The following is a 14,912-nucleotide window of genomic DNA, read 5'->3' as shown; positions in this document are numbered from 1 at the left end:
TAAAATATTCTGGTATTTTCTAGAAACTTTATTGTTCTGTTTTTCACAAAGAAACCTCTAATCTTTTTTTGGAATTGAGTGTGATGAGTTAGTTAAGAATCCAGTAATATTTCCCCCCCCAGATGGATATTCTTTTATGCCAGTGCAATTTTCCATTTCTAGTTGAGTTTTTGGGCTATCCGACCTCTTGCTCCAGCCCCAATAAGTAACTATAAGTGTTAGCTTTTTGTATATCTTGTACACCTAACCCTTAACTGTACCCCACAAAACCATAATAAAAAATACTGATTAATTATTTAAAAAAATAATAATAATTTTAAAGCATATATAAGCAAATAGAGTTACACATTTTCTCCATTTACTTTTACATAAAATGTAGTTTATTATACATACTACTGTTTTTCACCTTGCTTTTCTTACCTAATATATCACACAGGTCTTCCATAACAATAAAGAAGTAATGTTTTAGGTATTTTTATAACTAAACATGATTATTTTATGTTACTATAATAATGAAACTGTTTGTCTTTTCCGAATTGTTTGGCAGTCTGTCATATGTCACACTTTGGCAGATGTGTGGGACTATTTTTCTTCTATATTTTAAAGTTTATTTTTAATCCCTGTACTAATATTATATTCTTTTAATTATTGTAATATTAAAGTATATCATAGTACAGGAAAGAACAAGGACCTTTTAGCTGATTAATGTCTGCGCCAACTGTAATTGTGAGTTTTGTTTACCTCTGATATTCCTTTTCACTCCTGATATTTATTTTTTATTCCAATGTTTGCAAGCATTATGGCGAATTAATATTATTAAAGCAACTTTTGCTTTTCATTCATTCTATTTTCTATTCTATTGATTTCTATAGTTTTTGCTTCTTAAGTGCATATATTACTGCATGCTTTCTAACTTTTTAACATGGCTAATTTGCTTGTTATTCTTCACTCTGATTCTCTCCCAGTTTTAATTTTAAAGCTATAACTTTCCTTTCAAATATAATTTTAGGTGACACTCACCAGATATATGTTACACTTTCATAATAACTTCATTCCAAAGCCTTTGCTAATTTTTATTGTGCTTTTTCTTTTACTCCTTGGGTTACCTAGATGTGTGAATTTTCAAACACATGGTGATTTTCAGAGTTATATTTTACTATTTCTAACTTAATCGCATCAATTGTAAGAAAGATGTATATACTTTCACAATGCATTGTTATTTGTTAAAATTTCCTCTATGGTGTTAGAAATTTTAGACAAAAGAAATTAATATATAATAGTAGTTTGATTCAGCAAAGAATGATTCATAAATTGGGCAATAATCAGAACCAGAAGAGGCTCGGAAAACTGTACTCTGCAACATGAGGAGTATTTATAGACAGACACATAAGCGTATAAATAGTTTGGTTACAGCAAGTCCTATAACTTGTTTGGACATGATCTGATCAGTTGGTTGCCTTCAGCTGGCTGAAGCTTGGTTGCTTGTGACTGGTTGAGGTCCAGCTGTTACAAAGAAGTGAATACTCAAATTTGTATGCATAAACAAACTGAAACCTAGTTAAGTGCAGTTAGTTATGTAGGAACTCAAGTACAGAGACAGCCAAAGGCCAGACTTAATTCAACAGTTACTTAGTATATGTTCAATTTTTGTAGGTGTGTTTTGTGTCTGCTTGAAAAGTATACTTTTCTGATATTGTTGAGGGAAGAATTTTAAATCTATTTATTAGGTCTTGTTTTAATCAAGTGAATTAAACCTTCTATATTTTTCATGAATTTCCCCCTTTCATATTAATAAGGATGAAATTTCTACTAGATTAGGAAATTGTTAATCTCTTCTTGTGTTCCTCTAAGGTTTTAATTTTTTTAAAAAATTAAGAGGCCAGGTTGCTAACTGCACACAAATTAAAATATGGTATATCTTTCTGAAAAATTGAACATGTTATCATTATAATATGTCTCTCTTTAGCTCTAAAAATTTTTTGCCTTAAAAATTCTAAATTGCATGTAAAATATCTTCTATGTAATATGTCCTCTATGCATCTTTTAACTTTGTGTATTTCCTATATTTAAATGTTCAAGCTTTCTGTGCCCTTTTATTAGATATGACTCTTTTAAACTGCATATAATCGTATTTAGTTGTGAACAGAGGTTGATAAACTTTACCTTTAATAATAAGACATTTAGATTGTTTACATTTAGTCAAATTACTGCTGTACTTGGATTTAAATCTACCATTTTAATTTGTTTCTATTGGTTCCTCTAAGAAACATTTTTATTGCTTTTTTAAGCTTTAATTAAATTAGGATACTAATTTTTAATCCATATAATTTTCTTGTATCTAGTCACCTAAATACACATAGAAAACATTTTGGAAAGATGCAAAACTATAAACAGTAGCTAACCAGGAGAATGTAACCATTAAACAGTAAAGAAGTGCTTTAAGATTTACTCTATTTCCAATCTTGCTTGTTTTTACAGCAATAAGTATATAGTATTTTATACTGATTTTTTTTGAAACCAGAACTGAGTAATTTTCCTAAAAGATAATTCCAGAAATGCATACAAAACCAAATAGAAAATATAAATAGCTTTTTTCCTCAAATACTTCATACTATCTCTTCTACTTTTTCTCATCTATACTTACTCATGGTTTAATAGCATAAAGGTAATTTATGCAGCAAAACCACTTAAAAAATAATTGATTTTACAATATGCTTCTCAGCATGGAATTGAGTGTTTTCTGTGTACGATGATTTTGTGGGGAGTAGGTTTTCAGAACTGCCCTGGCCTTTGCATGACCCCTTGTTTTCATTAGGTAAATGAATAGCCCATAGTAAATGTAATATGGGAAGAAAGAGTAGAGTAATGATGAGATCAAAAAAGGAGACAATTCTTTTTGACCTTTGTCAAGACTTATTACATCTGTAGGCCCTATTTTTCTCCTCTGCATATAAAAACAGTAGACTAGAGTTGGGTGATTTTAGGGTCCCTACCAGCCATAAGTGCATTGCAGTGGAAATATTTTGAAGACAGCCTAATCCTGCATTCAACTTGTGCTCCTTCCTAGCTATGTGATTTTTGACACAGTTATCTTATTTCTCTGAAAAATATTTCTGCTTAGTAAAACCTGGGTGATTCTGAGAAATAAACAGTAAAAAACTTGGAAAACCCTGAATTAGTGTTGTCTTATAACAGATATTCTATTGTTCATGTTTCTAGCAGATACTGTATACTTGGTAATTACTAGTTTCTACTTCTTACTAACATTCTGGAATGGTATTATAAGGGAGTTTCAAATTAACATTATAGAACACTGATAATATTTTATTGTCTAACCCGGACTTTATAAGTGATCCCCTCACCCCATATTAATAAAGTGTGGAATATTAATGTTCCATAAAATATTTGTCTATAAAAATTATGAGTCCTTGGACATCAATGACTCTATATTAAAAAGTTTTGAAAAGTTTACACATAATACAGTGGTTTAATCTTATAAACAGTATATAAACAGCGTGTTGGCAAAGGCAATATAAAAAATTGGATAAAACTCAACCAAGCAGAAAATTGAACACAAAATTATTTGAATCTAAAAAATCCTTAGTTGTATTTTCAGATATTTTACCCATGTCATTTTTTTATTTTGTATTATAATGTCACAATTGTAATACATTTTACTAGAAAGTGGTTAATTCAGATTTGAAGGTCACTTTGGTAACAAGGTAACTCTCCCAAAGTGATGGCAGTTGGAAAGCACAACATTTTACTTTCATAAATGCAATAATTTAGTTCTTTGACTCTAGGTAGCTAAGCATATATAGTAGAACATTTCACTTCTGATATATGCACGTGAAACCCTAACAAGAATTAATGGCAGAGTGCGGATTTAAATGTGGCCATTCTTCACACTGCTTGAATAATCGCTAAAGTTCCTTTAAAGTACTTTAGCTAGAGAAAGAAAGAAAAAAAGAGAGATAAAGAAGAAAAGGGAAATGAAAGAAAAATACAAAAGAGTGAAGAGAGGGAGAGAAAGAAGAAAGGAAAACTCAATTGATTACATTATTATTGTTTTTCTGCATAAATGGCATTCTAAAGGGAAAACTATTTTGAAAACCCTTTAATGTAAACATGGACAGCTGTTTTAGAAATTGCAACATGTGCAAGTTTGAAAGATACATCATAAAAAAAATTCCATGCTGAAATGCCAATTTTATAGCTTTAAGTGAGAGGTCTTAAGGTTCAGAAGTTAAAAGAAAGTTAACTCCTTGCTTAGTCGAACATTAAGCTGTCAGCATGGAAGTAAGTTTAAAACTTATGATGGTCAGAAAATGTGGTGTTAAATGAAGTCTGAAGACCTATTAACCTGCCTGAGATGTAAACCAGAAACTATTACACTCTGCTGTTCAGCATGTATTCAAGTATTTTGAATAACCTGCAAGCTACTAAGAGCTGGACAATGAAGCTAACTAGTATCTTTTTTATTAATTATAATGATAAGTTTAGCTATCTTCAGTATTCATTAGAAATTGAATGCATATAATAAAATACTTGTTTGAAAATTATTACTTCAAAATATTTCTTCAAATCATTTATAGTTGTAAGGCAAAACTCATAATTCTTAAATTGACCAATAAGCAATCTTTTCCTTGTTTCAGAGCTTTATAAGGACTTAAAGAGGAAAATAACATTTGTCAACATACCTACACTTAAGTGCAAAATATTTACATAAGTATCTTTGATAATTATTTTGTTGATAGGACTTTATATAATGATGGGTGCCTTAAATAAATTTACACAATAAATTACAATTAAAATAAATTACTTAGGCAATGAATGTGATCATCTTTCCTTTTGCAGCTAAAATATAAATTTCCACTTGTTCAACAATACGTCAAGCAAGTCTACTTTTAAAAAGCTTCACTGGCTGGGCTCAGTGGCTCAGCCTGTAATCCCACGCTTTGGGAGACTGAGATGAGTGGATTGCCTGAGGGTTCGAGACCCGCCTGGGCAACTTGGCAAGACCTCGTCTCTACAATAAATGAAAAATTAGCCGGGAGTGGTAGTGTGTGCCTGTAATTCCGGCTACTCGGAAGGCTGAGGCAGAAGGATCGCCGGAGCCCAGCAGGTCGAGGCTGCGGTGGCCGGGAGCGGCCACTGCACTCCAGTCTGGACGACACAGTGAGACTCTACCTCAAAAATAAAAAACAAAACAAAAAAACAACAAAAAAAAACTTCACTGAGACATTTATTAATTTAAAAATAACATACCAATTAGATCAATTTTGGTATACACTTGAAAAGAAGGAGATAAACTAAATCCAAATTACATAAATTGCAATAAACGATCAAATAAACCTACTCTCTAAGTGAAAACCAAAACACAAAAACAAACCTTGCTATGAAAAATATATTTTTCTTAGATTAACTAAATTTTACATTTGTTGAGGAAAATAATAACCATTTTTGTTCCACAAAATATTGTTAAAATTATTTTAAGGGTGTACTAAAACATTGAGCAAGAAACCAGAGAGTTTCTTATCTAATCTAGTGGAAGGTCCTGCTTACATAGTATGAGGTAAAACATGACAGCCATGACACCCTTATTTCTCATTGAACTAGCAATCAGTCTGTCAAGAAAAAAGGATGACGCCAAAGGAAAGGTAATAAAAGCTACTGTAGCATGAAGTGCCTAGATATGTGATACGTTCAGTACATTCCAGGAAATATGAGAGGGAAAAAAATTTGTTCAGGCCAGAGTGATGGTACATAGGCTAGACTTTGAAGAATGAAAGCAATTACATGATTTTCTCCTTGATCACTAATAGGATAGACAAGACATTGATCTGCAACAAAAAATACATCCGGTTCTGGAGGATGAGGTATTTCAAGTACTGTAAATTAGTACTACTGTAAATAGTAAGTACATCAGCGACACTAGGACTTTTGTTTTATATATATATATATCTTACTATTTTTATATAAAATATATATAAAATATAACTTTATATTTTATATATATATCTTGCTTTTTTTGGCAAGAATGATGCAAGTATGCATATAATAACTCTAAGCAGAACATGTAAAATGGTAAGGAAAATTAAAGTTAGAAAAAGTGAACAAAAATGTTTAGACTTAAATATACAGAATAACTTCTATAAACTTTAACATATATTTTCAGCCTCTCTGCCCTGAATCCTATTTTTTAAGGTTTTGCTTTTTTTTCTAGGAAATAATATTACCTTAGCAAAAATTAACTGGACATGGATTTTTGAGAACACTATTTTCACCTCCCCCCAAAGCAACATAAATTCAGGTATACTGAGTACAAGGTACAATGGGTATAAGGTACAGTGGGTACAAGGATTCCACTTAATCCAAACAATCCATAGAGAGCAATTATTGCAAATATTTGAGTTATCAGACTTTATTGGTTCAGATATTTCATCCGGTACTTCTGTGTGACATTAAATGAGTGATCTAATCTCTGAGTCTCCATTTTCTCAACATTAGAGTGAACATAAGAATTGGTTATCACCAGTCTTGGTGGCTCAGCCTGTAATCCCGCGCTTTGGGAGGCTGAGGTGAGTGGATTGCCTGAGCCCGCGGGTTCAAGACCCGCCTGGGCAACTTGGCAAGTCCTCATCTCTACAATAAATCAAAAAATTAGCTGGCTGTGATAGTGCGCTCCTGTAGTTCCAGCTACTTGGAAGGTTGAGGTGGAAGGATCGCCGGAGCCCAGCAGGTTGAGGCTGCGGTGACCGAGTAGGGCACTGTACTCCAGTATGGACGGCAGAGTGAGACTCCAACTCAGGAAAAAAAAAAAAAAAGGTTTGGTTATCCATGAGGTTGTATGGGATACATGAGATAACCCATATAACACATATTAAACTTAATAGCTGGTATACATTTAGCAATTAATAAGTGCTAGTTGTAAATTTTGTTGCATTACAATAAGGTAGATTCTTGTTTGTGTTCTAAGTTTGACACAATTATCACTCCAAATAACGTATAGAAAAAAATCATTCTTTGTAGCTTTCAGAATGCCTCTCTTATTGTTGTTAAGAAGCAGGTGGAGTAAGTGGCAGCAATACTGTCGTCTGGATCCATGTACTCCTGAATTCTCTTTGCTATACTTCGACCTTAAGGACAAAGTGATATTGGTCAAAAATCTATTTATGTCTAAGTAATTTCACCCAGAGTTCACAATATAACCATGAACGTCGTTATGTCATTTTGGTGCCATCATGGGCATTATTGCTTCTTTACCCAAAACGTGGTCCACTGACATTCAGCATGAACATCACATGGAAGCTCGTCAAATATATGCATCTTGGAGCACCTCCTAATCTTGCTGGATTAGAATATACATTTTAACAAGATCTCAGAATATAGGTTTTAATAAGATCTCAAGATTTTTTATGAACAAAGGTTACATTATAAAAAGATATGCTACTAGAAAATGCAGATTGTGGAGTTGGTGGTGGTAGTTGCAGCACTTTAAAATTTGTTTTACTAACTGTAACTAACTATCAAAAGTAAGAGTCTTTACATGTTAATCTATTGGAAATTAAAGAATATTATTCCTGCTTTGTTAGAAAAGCATATTCTACATTATTTTGTGCAATATTATTTCTTCCTCTCTCCCCTTTAGTGTTTCATCCTCATTTTAGACATAGAATTTACTTTTTGGAGGGTGATGTCAGCAAGGTGGTGAAATAGCAAATGCCCCAGCAAAACTCTCCCCACAAATACAATTAGAAACTACTCAAATACAAGATTACCACTTTGAGTTTGCCAGAACTTAGGAGAGAAATGGATAAATCCCTTGGGCTTACAGAACTGAAATAAGCCCCCTCTGAGCTGACATAATACTGCTCACCAAAAATTTTCCTAATCCCCAAATTTCTGAAGTAAGATGAGGAAATTGGAGTTGGATGTTCAATCTCCCCAGTGGTCTGGAAATCTCTGTAGGAAACCCTTGCGGTTCCATCCCACAGGAACCATGGTCAAGGCCAGGAGGGATGAACCGTCCAGGATAAATTGGCAACAAAGATCAGGATGCTGAATGCAGTGGCTACAACATGGATCTTGGTGAATACACTCCATTCAGTAGTGACATGATTTTGAAGAGATTGACCAGTGCCATAGTGCTGTAGAGACCACAATCTGTGGAGAGATCTGAATCCCTGGCCAGATTTTCCACACAAACCAAATGCCACATGGAGCCTCCTGCAGCCTAGAAACAATGACAAGGTTAAAATTAAATTTTGTTACTCATTATATGTTTTTTTGTTTTTGTTTTTTTCCCCCCAGACTGGGAAGCAATGGCAAGGCAAAAAGTTAGCTCCAGTACAATATTTTAATTCTGATATTCACTATAAGTTCTCTTTAGAATGGAAAGAATGAACAGGTCAGTGTTTAATTTCTAACATTAAGTAGTAAAAGTGTAACACCAATAAAAGATCAGCAAAAACTGGAAAAAGCAGCTGTCTCCTCAAATTACAGGCAGCAGCATAAAGACACAAGGACTGTTAAAGCTCAGAGAAATATGACACTACTAAAAACAAACAGAACGAAAAACACTTAAAGCTCTAGCAATGTACTCAGAAAATGGAAGATCTGTGAAAGGTTGAATAGAGAATTTAGAATAATCCTTTTAAGGAAGTTCAAGGACTCACAATCACAGAAAAATATGAATTTGAAAAACTAAACAAAATTTGTACAGTAATCCAGAAAAAAAGAGAATATTGTCAAAGAAACAGAAACAATTGAAAAAAAATCCTAGAAATAAAGAGTACCATATCAGAACTAAAAATTTATTTGAATGTTTCAACAGCAGATATGGTCAAACAAAGGAAAGAATGTGTGAGCTTCAAAACAAAACATAAAATTATCCAATTAGATGAGCAGAAAATTCAAAAAAAAAAAATAGGAAGAGTGAAGAAGGTCTACAAAAATCATAGGATGTTATCAGGTGAACTAACTGCTTCATAAGAATTCCTAAAGAAGATGAAAGAGAGAAAGGCATAGATAGATTTAAGGAGTTAATGCCTAAAAGTTTCCCAAAACACAAGAAAGATGTCATAATTTAGGTATAAGAAGCTCAGAGATCACCAATAAAATTCAACCAAAAGGAACAATTCTAAAGGTACATCATAATCAAAGTAGCAAAAGTCAAAGACATAAAAATAATACTTAAAAAAAACCACCCAAAACAGAAAAGAAACATATCAAATTCCATGAAGTCCAATATGGCATTCAGCAAATTTATCAGTAGAAATTTCACAGGCCAGGGGAAGGTAGAATGCTATCATCAAAGTGCTAAGAATAATATTGTCAATCAAAAATACAACACACAGAACAGCTATCCTTCAAACACAAAGGAGGCATAGCCATTTTCTCAAACAAAAGGTGAGATAATTCATCAATACCAGATGTCTTACAAGGAATCCTAAAGGGTGGGCTGCAATCTCTGACTTGTATAAAAACAAACAAACAAACAAACAAAAACCTAGAGATATTTAAATCAGTGATAAAAGAAAAAAAGATAAATTTAGAAGACTCTAATAGCATAACTGGGTAGATAAACCACTTATATCTTAAGTATGAACACTAAAATACAAATATATTAAAATCAATAATAAGTACAACAATTGGTTAAGAGATAGGCAGTCTTATTAATAACACTATTAAAGATAAAATTAAAACATCAACAAGTCATGATATAGGGTGATAGTGCTAAAGGGTAGAGTTTGTTATTTGTTACTTGATATGGGATCAAATTTAATTTGTGATCAGTTTAAAAATGATCTTATTTTGGTAAGACTCATGGTAATTACAAAGCAAAATCTATGATAGATACACTAAAAATAATTAGTGCAAAATAAAAATGTACTACTAGGGAAAAATCAACCACGAAGGAAGATAGCAAGAGGAAGAAAGGAAACTAAAAAATTTTTTAAAAATCGGATAGCAAGTAACAAAATGGCAGTAGTATATTCTTACCTATCAGTAACCTTGAATGTAAATGGATTAAATTCCCCAGTTAAAAGATATACAGTAGCTGGATGGATAAAAACAGAATAAAAACAAAAAGACTCAAGACCCAACTCTATACTGTTTACAAGAAACTCATTTCACCTATGCAGACATACAGATTGAAAGTTAAGAAATAGAAACAAGCCGGGCTCGGTGGCTCAGCTTGTAATCCCATGCCTTTGGGAGGCTGAGGTGAGTGGATTGCCTGAACCCGCGGGTTCGAGACCCTCCTGGGCAGCGAGACCTCATCTCTACAATAAATCAAAAATCAGCCGGGCGTGGTAGCATGCCTGTAATTCTGGCTACTCGGAAGGCTGAGGCAGAAGGATCGCTGGAGCCTAGCAGGTCGAGGCTGCGGTGGCCGGGAGCGACCACTGCACTCCAGTCTGGGCGACAGAGTGAACTCCAACTCAAAAAAAAAAAGAATAGAAACAAAAACTTCCATACAAATGAAAACTAAAAAATAGCAAGACATCCACATGCACAAAAATGAAATGACACCCCCAACTCACAGCATATAAAAATCAATTAAAGATGAAATTAAGAACTTCAGTATATGACCTAAAACTATGAAGCTACTAGAAGAAAACAAATACTTCCATGTACTTGTCTGGACAAAGCCTTTTTAAAGTAAGACTTCAGAAATAGAGTCAACAAAAGGACAATAAACAAAGAGATCATATCAGGTTAAAAAACTTCTTCACAGCAAAAACAAAACAGAAACAAAGATACACACACACACACACACACACACACACACACACACAACAAAGTGAACAGACAACCTACAGAGTGAGAGAAAATATTTACAAACTATCTGTCAAGGGAATAATAACCAGACTAAGAAACTCAACAGCAAAATATAAATAAATAAATAAATAAACAAATAAATAAACAAATATATATATATATTAAAAAATGGGCAGTTTATCTAAATACATATTTCACATACACAAATTGCCAACAGGTTTGTGAAAAAAACAAAAACAAAAAAACTCAGTCTCACTAATCATCACTCATTATGAATATAAATCAAAACCACAATGAAGTACTGTTTCACCCCACCTAAAATTGTTATTACCCAACATTGCTTTTGGGAAAGTAAATTAGTAGGCTCATTATGGACAATATTGAGATTTCTTAAAAAACTAAAAATAGAATACCAATGCTTAGCATGCATCTATAAGAAGGGAAATCAGTATATCAAAGAGACATCTGCACTTCCATGTTTATTGCAGCACTAGTCATAATTGCCAAGATATGGAAGTGACCTAAGTGTCCATCAATGAATCAATGGATAAAGAAATTGTGAATGTATAATATTCAGCCACCAAAAAGAACAAAATCCAGTCACTTGCTGCAACATTGATGGATCTGTAAGATGTTATGTTAAGTGATATAACCCAGGAGCAAAAAAGACAAATATCACATGTTCTCACTCACAAGTGGAAGTTAAAAAAGTTAATTTCTTGAAGGTGGAATGTAGAATGATAGATGACCAGAAGCTGGGAAAGATAAGTGGCTGGTAGGATAAAGAGAGGTTGGTTTATGCATACAAAAATAAATAGAAGGAATAAGTTCTAGTGTTCAATAGCAGAGTAGGCTGACAATGGTTAACAATAATATATTGCATATTTGATAATTACTAGCAGAGAAAATTTGTAATGTTTTCAACACAAATAAACGATGTATATTTGAGTAATGAATAAACCTATGAAATAGTCTCCTTAATAAGGATTTATTGTTGTGAATTTTACTTTTCTGATGGCATGAACAGGGGTACAACCAATGAACTAGACTAAAATCCAATGTCTCTTATAAACATTTTTTGCCATCTAAGTTTTCCAGGGGTGACATATTTATTTGTGTTGACTATTTGCTTGGGTGTCTTCCCTATGTGTTTGTAGTGCTGGGTTGGAGTTAAAAAAAAATCTTACCATGGTTTAAAAGGAAATGGTTGATGATGCTTTTTGCAGTTTCTACAGAAACAGTTCAGTCACAATTTTACCAGTTATAAAAAGCAGGGCAATGCCATCATAGTTGTTGTGAGCCTTCCAGCTATTCATGTGATTTTTATATACACACACACACACACACACACACACACACACACACACACACACGTATGCATATCGCAACATTGCTCCAAATCTGTCACATGACTCAGAGTAGTATATAAATCGACTTGCCTTGGTGTTCCAATTTACATATATATGAAAAGCTGAGATGGAACAAAATCTTGCTACCAGAATATTGTACATAAGTATGAAAAACTGTCACCACCTCTGGAGTTTATAGATGTTTTAAACACTACAAAAAGTGGCAGGTTTCATAGTAGGAAGTTTATACTTCTGGGAGAAGCTAATCTATGAGCTACACAAAGGTTATAAACATTGGATAGAGACCAGTATGATTCTGTGACTTTTTCAGATGTCACGCATTCAAGTATCCGTGACCCACCCTTATAACGAAACACCCTTTAGAACAGATGCTAAACACCCTTTAGAACAGGTACTTGTTCTATTAACATGATTTCTTATTCATTCTAATGGAGAAAGTGTTCAAAGTGCCTGTTGATACTACCTTACCTTGCTTTAGCACAACGTCCTGGCAACAGTTTATTAATTGTACTTTAAAGATTTCAGCCTTTCCAGAGGATCATAATAAAGAGCAAGAGTGAAGGATCCTGAAGAAACAAATAGGGTGTGTAAAGTAGTAAAGTAATAAAATTAACTTGTGTAGGGTATTTGTTTAAGAAAAAATAAGGTGAGTAGACAGTTTTATGTGAAGGACCTAGAACTGCAACAATGCTGGCTTGATCCTAAATCTCCCAACATATGTTTAAACACATAGTAAATGGGGAAGAAGAGGGTCTTTAGAATTCTTTTTTTTATAATCAATATTTTTTATTATGATATTGTGGCGTACATTTAAGGGTTAGGTATACAAATATGAATCGTTCAGGCACCCTTGTTGATAAGAGGTATCTCCCCGTCCCCAGACAGATATTTACTACCATCTCCCTTCCCACCCCCATAGTTTCCACCACTGTCGGTCATTTTCTTATAGTATTACATTGGGTGTTCAAGGTCCACTATATGAGTGAGAACATGTGATACTCAGATCTTTGTTTCTGTGAGAGGTCACTCACTATTAAAGACTCTAGTTCCATCCAGGTTGCTGCAAAATTCATAATTTTGTCCTTTTTTATGGCTGCATAGTATTCCATCGTGTATAAATACCACATTTTTTTAATCCAGTCCTCTTTTGATGGACAGCATGGTTGGTTCCAGGTTCTTGCAATTGTGAACAATCCTGCAATAAACATTTGTGTGCAGGTATCTTTTTGATAGAGTGATTTGAGCTCTTCAGGGTATATTCCCAGTAGGGGAATTGCAGGGTCATATGGGAGGTTGATATTTAGAGCTTTTAGGAATCGCCACACTGCTTTCCACAGAGGTTGTACTAGTTTACACTCCCACCAACAGTGTAGAAGTGTTCCCTTTTCACCACACCCTCTCCAGCAACTGTTGTTTTTTGAATTATTGATAACTGCCATAACTGCCATTCTGACTGGAGTTAGGTGGTATCTCAGTGTGGTTTTGATTTGCATATCCCTGATGATTAGTGAGGTTGAACGTTTCTTCATGTGTCTGTTGGCTGCTCGGATGTCTTCCTTTGTGAAGTATCTGTTATAGGAACAAGCATATAGATCAATGGAATAGAATTGAGATTCCAGAAGCAAAACCTCAATTTCTCAACCAACTCTCTTCGACAAAGCCTCTACCACCTACCACTGGGGAGAGGAGAACCTGTTCAGTAAATGGTGTTGGGAAAACTGGCTGACCACATGCAGAAGATTGAAACAGGACCCTTATCTATCCCCATGCACACAGGTTAACTCCAAATGGATCAGAGACCTAAATGTAAAACCTCAAACCATAAGAACCTTAGAAAATGAAGGAAATTCCCTCATGGAAATCGGAACTGGCATTCATTCCCTGAACAAAACCCGAAACCCACAGATCATAAGAGAGAAGATAGACAAGTGGGACCTTATTAAACTGACAAGCTTCTGCAAAGCTAAAGAAACCATCAAGAGAGCAGGGAGACAGCCTACAGACTGGGAAAAAGTATTTGCCAACTCCAGGTCTGACAAAGGCTTAACATCTTGGATCTACAAGGAACTCAAACGTGCTGAAAAGAAAAAAACAAACAACCCATTATAAAATGGGTCTTTAAAATTCTACTACAATGTCACTTTCTAATTATCAGTGATCCTATGCAATTTTAAAAGTTTCTTATTATTAGACATATGAATAATATTCTGTCATTAAAGTGGAAAATTGCACATAATAGTATCACCTATTTCTTCCTTTTGCCCCTAAACACATGCCCATACACAAAAACATACAAAATTCCCACCCAGGAAAAGAAAATAAGTTTGCTCTGTCTTTCCTTAAATTAAAATATTTTCTTTAAAAATAAATTGAGCATTAATTCATATCTGGAAGGTTACGTGCATCCTCTTCAGGCAAGTAGCCTTTCTCAGAAATTCTTTAAAGATCTGTTAAGCCTGTTCTGGCTTTTCATTGCAACCAAAGCTGGGACTGGTTTATTTCACCTGGTATTATACACCCACCTGTAGTAGATACTGTTAAATGATCCCCTGGGATCCATTCTCACTTTTCTTTTCTTAGTACTAAGCACTATGTTCCCCTTCCCGTTCACATTCTCCCAGCCTCTTTTGCAGTTGGGTGTTTCTAGACAACTCAGTTCTTGTCGATGGAACATAAACAAAAGTAATACACACAATTTCTTGGTTATTTTAAATTTAAAGACAAGTTGTGTGTTGTGACTTTCCACTTTATCCT

Source organism: Carlito syrichta, unplaced genomic scaffold (assembly GCF_000164805.1).
Source record: "Carlito syrichta isolate Samal-C Ts95f unplaced genomic scaffold, Tarsius_syrichta-2.0.1 Scaffold89687, whole genome shotgun sequence".
NCBI classification, from domain to species: Eukaryota; Metazoa; Chordata; class Mammalia; order Primates; family Tarsiidae; genus Carlito; species Carlito syrichta.
The sequence above is the reverse complement of the archived record's forward strand: the minus strand, read 5'-3'. Positions refer to the sequence as shown.